This window comes from Pseudonaja textilis, chromosome 1, assembly GCF_049901715.1.
Source record: "Pseudonaja textilis isolate UNSWEBS1 chromosome 1, rPseTex1.2, whole genome shotgun sequence".
NCBI classification, from domain to species: Eukaryota; Metazoa; Chordata; class Lepidosauria; order Squamata; family Elapidae; genus Pseudonaja; species Pseudonaja textilis.
The window spans coordinates 3928166-3934827 of NC_141990.1; the positions used below are offsets into that span (position 1 = coordinate 3928166).

The window sequence follows — 6662 nt, forward strand, 5'->3', positions numbered from 1 at the left end:
ATCGCCTTACAAGACCCTAGGGAAGAGTTGGCCATCTGCAGAAATACGTTCAAAAACTGGACAGAGACCAATTATTACCTCATGCCTCCAAACCAAGTATGCAGAACAGAGTGCTTATATTTCATACCTAGTTATTTTCCTTTTGATGTTCTGTCCAGATTTTGCTTTAACCCAACAGAAGGACGTCATTATGTGAGCTCTACAACGACAATTGAGCCCTAAATTTCTGTTGCAAAGTGAGACGAAGTGAAACTAATCGAGAGAAGCAACTTAGAACTAAGGAGAAACTTCCTGAGTTAGAACAATTAACCAGTGGAACTACTTGCCTCCAGAAGTTGTGAATGTTCCAACATTGGAGGTTTTTAAGATGTTGGATAACCCGTTGTCTGAAGTGGCGTAGGGTTTCCTGCCTAGGCAGGGGGTTGGACTAGAAGACCTCCAAGGTCCCTTCCAACTCTGTTATTCTATTCTATTCCTTAAGTGAGTTTTGCCCAATTTTACAACCTTTCTCGCTACAGTTAAGTTAAATCACTGCGGTTGTTAAGTGAGCAACACGGTTGCTAAATGAATCTGGATTCCTCATTGATTTTGCTTGTTTGCAAAAGCTGATCACGTGACCCCAGGACACTGCAACTGTCATAAATAAGAACCAGTTGCCAAGCATCCAAATACTGATCCATGTGTCCATGGGGATGCTGCAACGGTCATAAGTGTGAAGAACTTGATTTTATTTAATTTATTTATTTGTCAAACATGTACAAGATAACAAGTATCAACATAAACAAGAACGAAGGGAGTAAATACATATAAATGGGGGCAACCGTCATTAAACAAAACGAGGACTAACTGTATTTAAGTATCCCTGGGCTGCTTAGGGATCCACCTCTACAGATGTTGAAAAGTTCACTCCGTTTCGGGGCTCACACTCACCCCTCAACACTGGAAATGAACACAACTGTGATTTCGAACAATATAACATCACGATCCCATTTTGTGACCTTCGGAAGGTCAACGGGGAAGCCAGATTCACTGAACAACCATCTTAGTAACTGAACAATTGCGATGACTCCCTTAGCAACTTTGGCAAGAAAGGTTGTAAAATGGGGCAAAACTCACTTCACAAACTTCTCACTTAGCAACATAGATTCTGACCTCAGTTGTGCTCATTAAGTCAAGGACTACCTGTACTAATTATATGGCAAAAGTTAAGCAACTCAAATAAAGGACAAAAGTGACGCTTTGGGGAATAAATAAATCTAAAGGAAAAGCTTTCTGAAATAAAGGACTTGATAATCAAGGACATATGGTCACTGTAATTAACAGGCAAAATGAAGTTATAAAATCACATACCACATATTACAATTTTTACTACTGGAAACAGCTGGCAATTATCTAGAAAACCACATTTTTCCCCCAGTGCAAAAGTGACATTCCCCAAAGACAGCAGCAAAGCAGGGTTGTTAAAGAGAGCTACAGCATCACTGGAATAAAATATAGGTTATCACAGCAGTATTTCATAATTTCCTCCTTTTGAGTAGTCTTTTGTAAAATAAAATTGCTAGCTTGATCCTTCCTATCACTTCAATTTTACTAGTATAAAGGGGCTGCCTTGTTTAGATTCTGTGTGGTTGCTTATTTCAAAGACTTATAACAAAAAGACCCCTGCTGTTCTCTAGAATGAATTAAGCACTGCTCAAATCAATAACAATTCAATATTATTAGCCAATTCTCTTTCATCTTGTAGAAACTGAATCGGAGCTTTTGCTGGGATAATAGAAAAACGACAGCAAGTTTTGCTGACAATTAGTTGCTTTATTATCATACTGCCTTGGCTGGCATATCAGAAAATTCACGATTTTAAGCTATTGGAAATAGCTGTTCAACAAACACAGAGGAGTGGTTAATATTTTAAAAACAGGAGGCACTGTGACATAAATACAGGAACCACAATCATGGAAAATACAGCTTTTTGTTACACGTAAAATTATTTACATCTATTTATATTTAAATATATTTATATATTTAGACTACTTGAACCTGAACCAGTAATTTTTGCTTTTTTTTTTTAAGAAAAAAAAGAGAGAAAAAAATGACATTGTGCACATTTGAAATGGCAGATTTCTTAAAATTCCTCAGCATGAGCAATTTTATACGATCCGGTTTATGTGCAACTTTCACCACAAACTTGATCTCTTAAGGATGACTTACATTTCCTTCAACCAAAGATCCGAGTTTCATCAGGATCAGATGGGCTTAGATCTCAGGGAAGCATTTGTGTTGGTCGCAACCCCAATGTAGGTAGTCCTTGACTTACAACAGTTCGTTTAGTGACCAAAGTTACAACAGCACTGAAAAAAGTGACCTAAAACCGTTTTTCATACTTTCAACCAAAGTATCCTCCATGACCACATGATCAAAATTTGGACACTTGACAATGGATTCATACTTATGGCGGTTGTGGAGTCCCCTTTTGCGACATTCTGACAAGTAAAGTCAATGGGGAATAGAATGGAATAGGTTTTGGACAGGATTGGATAGGATAGAAATAAGATAGAAGACAGAATAGAATAGAATAAAATAGAATAGGAATTAAATGGAATAGATTTCAGATATGATAGGATAGAAATAAGATAATAGCATAGAAAAGAATTAAATGGAATAGATTTCCAATAGGACAGGACAGAATAGAGAATAGAGAATAATAGTCAAATGAAAAAATAGAATTAAATGGAATAGATTTCGAATAGGATAGGATAGAAATAAGATAATAGCATAGAAAAGAATGAAATGGAATAGATTTCCAATAGGATAGGACAGAATATAGAATAGAGAATAATAGTCAAATGAAGAAATAGAATTAAATGGAATAGATTTCGAATAGGATAGGATAGGACAGAATATAGAATAGAATAGAAAATAGAACAGGAACTGGAAGGGACCTTCGAGGTCTTCTAGTCCAGCCCCCTGCTCAAGCAGGAGACCATACCAGGCAAATGGTTGTCCAATCTCTAACTTAACAACTGCTATGATTCGCTTAACAACTGTGTCAAGAAAGGTCATAAAATGGGACAAGCTCACTTAACGGAAGTCTCACTTAAATTTTGGGTTCAGTTGTGGTCGTAAGTCAAGTACTACCCGTTGTTGCATCCACACCACTTGGGAATTAGGAAAGGGGAATCCGTTGAGGTATGTGCAGGCGCAACTCTGCGCATGGCTTTGAACACCTGGAGACAGGAAGCCTGAAACAACTGGACTTCCTGACCTGACCTTATTTTTATTCTTTTTTCCCCTAAACTTTGAGGCTGTTTTGGTGCCTGTCGCAAAAAAAAAGGGGGCTGGATGCGAAGATTACTTTCCTCCATTCTTTTTTAGAAAAAAGGATTTTTACGCCCCAAATACACACTCTTTGAAAACAAAATAAAACCCGCAAGTAGACAACTGATTTCATGCATCTTTTTACAGGGGAAGAAAATGTTTATTCGGTTTTTAATCCATCCATGCAGGAAAGACCTGGAGAATCAACTTCAAAGTGACCATTCCTGATGTTTCAACAGGTTTTAACAAACTGGACCTGTTTCTTTTTCTTTGCTTAAAAAAAGGGGGACTTTAAAATAACGATAAAAAAATACAAAATGGAAGCATTGATCTACATTTCCTGGTATAAATTCCCAGAGGTGCGAGAGGGAAGCACTTTCGACGTCAGGATTACATCAGAGTTCTAGAAACTGTTATAAATATGAAAGGGGGGTTCGTTGCCACAGAATATGGGAATTCCCAAAAGTTTCAGAGTGAAGAAAACTTCATTATACGGCACCAAAATCCACTCACCAAACTTGATTTTTTTTTTTCCGATTTCCGGAAGAAAAAAGAAAAGAAAAAGGACGTATCTCATGCATACCGACAAATCACTTTTCTAGTGAAACACTAAAGTGAACAACTGTAAACATTACAGAAACTGTTATATATATATATATTTTTAGAAACATACATGTATCGAGAAATACAAAGACATTTTTACTACACTGTACATTTGCACTGGCTGATGAAGCTTTTGACTAAGTGTTCACTACTGATGCAATACATGTTCAGCGTTAAAAAGGCACAGGTTGGTTAAGAAAGAAAGCATTCTGCAATTATTTCCTTTATTTCACCTTCTCCGATCTTCCTCAGTTCCTCCTCCTCCTCAATCACATTTCACTTTTCCAATATTCCTCGCCTTCTAAAAGAGCCGTTTCCAAAAAGGCTCCAGTCATTTATCATTCTCGTCAATATCTGTCATTTATATCAAATTTTAGACCACCGGCCATCGAGTTTAAAAACCAAAAAGTGCTTGCATACAGGTAGACCTCAACTTTGCAACGATTTGTTTAGTGACAAAGGGGTTGAAAAAAAGTTGACTGGCGACCGTTGGTCACTTACGACCGTTGCAGAATCTCCATAGTCACACGATCAAAATCCGGAGGCTTGGCAACAGACTTGTATTTATGACGATCGCAGTGTCCTAAGGTCACACGACCCTCCTTTTCACCCTTCGGACAAGCCACGTCAACGATTAAGCCAGATTCACTGGGATGACGGTGTTACTCGCTTATCAAGTGCGGTGATAAGTAACCACCGGGGCAAAAAAGGTCATAAAATGCATGTAATAACTGTCCCGCTTTTAGTAACAAAAACATTGGGCTCAATTGAGGTCATAAGTCGAGGACCACCTGTGCTCTGGCGAATCAGGGAGGTGTTTATTTAAATCCACTTCTGAAGGTTTATCTCGTTTCTATGGACTTAAAAAGAACAAATAGGTTCTTTTTGCCTAGGGCTGCTACCGGTTTGCACCGGTTCTAGCGAATCGGATGTTAATTTTATATCTGGTTCGCCAAACTGTTAGTTGCAACGACTGGCTGGCCTCGAAAAAAACGGGCCTCGGAAGTTCAGAAAGGCCGGAAATGGGCCCATTTCCGGCCTTCGGAGGGCCTCCAGAGCCCGGGGGAGGCCATTTTTGCCCTCCCGGAGGCTCAAGAAAAGCCTCCAGAGTCTGGGGAGGGCAAACCCCGCCCCCCACTGTGGTGCAGGCCGACTAGGCCACGCCCACCATGGCCACACCCACCCAGCAATAAGGCAGAAAACTGGCTAAATTTTTGGAAGCCAACCCCTGCCTAGGAACAGTTCCTAAATAACTCCCATCAACCTTACCTTTAGCTCCTCCCTACAAGTTGTGTATATTTGTGCAATTTTAGCACACTCTGTGAAGCTTAACCTATTTAAGGAATGCCTGTTTTCTGCCATAAATTGAATTAATTCAATCACCAAGATTGGTGCATTTTGCAGTGATGAAGACCAAGTCTTGGCTACCCCACTTCCCCTCTACACACACACACACACAAAATGCAATCTTATTTTTACCTGATTTACAAGGTGCAGCAAAGGCTGAAGAGATATGCTGTGTTGTGACACCGATTGTGCTGGCGTTGTGACCGATCGCATCGGTACAATTCTGCCATTTATCAGAAATGGTATAAGGTCTCCTGCTTGGGCAGGGGGTTGGACTAGATGACCTATAAGGTCCCTTCCAACTCTGATTATCTGTTATCTAACAAAGCCCTTGCCCCAGTCCCTGCTTTTTAGATTGACATGCTTGTTGATCTCCAAAGGGCTTCTGGTAATTTCTGCATGTATTTTTCACGGCTTTTAGTCCTGAAAATTGCATATCCTAAGATACATAGTCTTAACAACAGACCGGCGTCCTCTTCCAATATGCGGAAGGCTAAGAGCAATTCTTTTTATTATAAATAAATCAAAGTGAATAATTATTGCTTAAAGAAATCCATACAAGATTGCATTGTTTTGTTTTTCACAGGCTCCGATTCCAGTTATTTAGCAGCCAAATTAATTTTCTTCTTTAAGGTGAAATAAAATTACATATATTCTGACTTACTTTCACTTGATGCCCTCTTCAAATGCCTTGGATTACATGGCACTGTTTTCACTGAAATACGACCTAGCGTTACAGTTGTTCTGACCACGCAATGATTTCAGACACAGCCATCTTTTATTCCAATAGTGTTTTCTTCAGTCTGAGTCCCTCCAGATGTGTTTGGACTACGATCCCCAGAATTCAGCTCACTGTCCTCCTAACATGCCGATTAGAAAATTCTGGGAATCGTAGTTTCAATTCACCTAGGTGGCCTCAGGTCGGGGAAAACCTGTTATAAACAATTAAATGGAATGACCATGTAGGTCATCTTCAGTCACCTGGCCAGAATTTATGTCATTTTTGCAGAAAATTAATGTTTTGATAAGACTCCAGAAAGAGTGCAGGGAAGAGCAACAAAGATGATTAGGGGTCTGGAGGCTAAATCATATGAAGAACGGTTGCAGGAATAGGGCACATTTCTAGTTTAATGAAAAGAAGGACCAGGGGAGACAGGATAGCAGTCTTCCAACATCTCAGGGGCTGCCCCAAAGAAGAGGGAGTCAAGCTACTCTCCAAAGCATCTGAAGGCTGGACAAGAAGCAACGGGTGGAAATTAATCAAGGAGAGAAGCAACCTAGAACTAAGGAGGAATTTCAGGACAGTGAGAACAATTAACCAATGGAACAGCTTGCCACCAGAAGTTGAGGATGCTTCACCACTGGCGGTTTTTAAAAAGAGATTGGACAGCTATTTG

The 6662-nt window shown here is 39.6% G+C and overlaps 1 protein-coding gene across 1 annotated transcript in view; it reads right to left on the minus strand.

Annotated features, from left to right (window-relative positions):
• Nucleotides 1–1791: 1791 nt before the first annotated feature.
• LHFPL7 (LHFPL tetraspan subfamily member 7) overlaps nucleotides 1792–6662 on the minus strand; it is a 74813-nt gene continuing 69942 nt past the window's right edge. Inside the window, 1 exon segment of the mRNA XM_087924804.1 lies at nucleotides 1792–6662. This exon segment is cut by the window's right edge and continues 2363 nt beyond it. The gene's annotated coding sequence lies outside the window, so the exon portion shown is untranslated.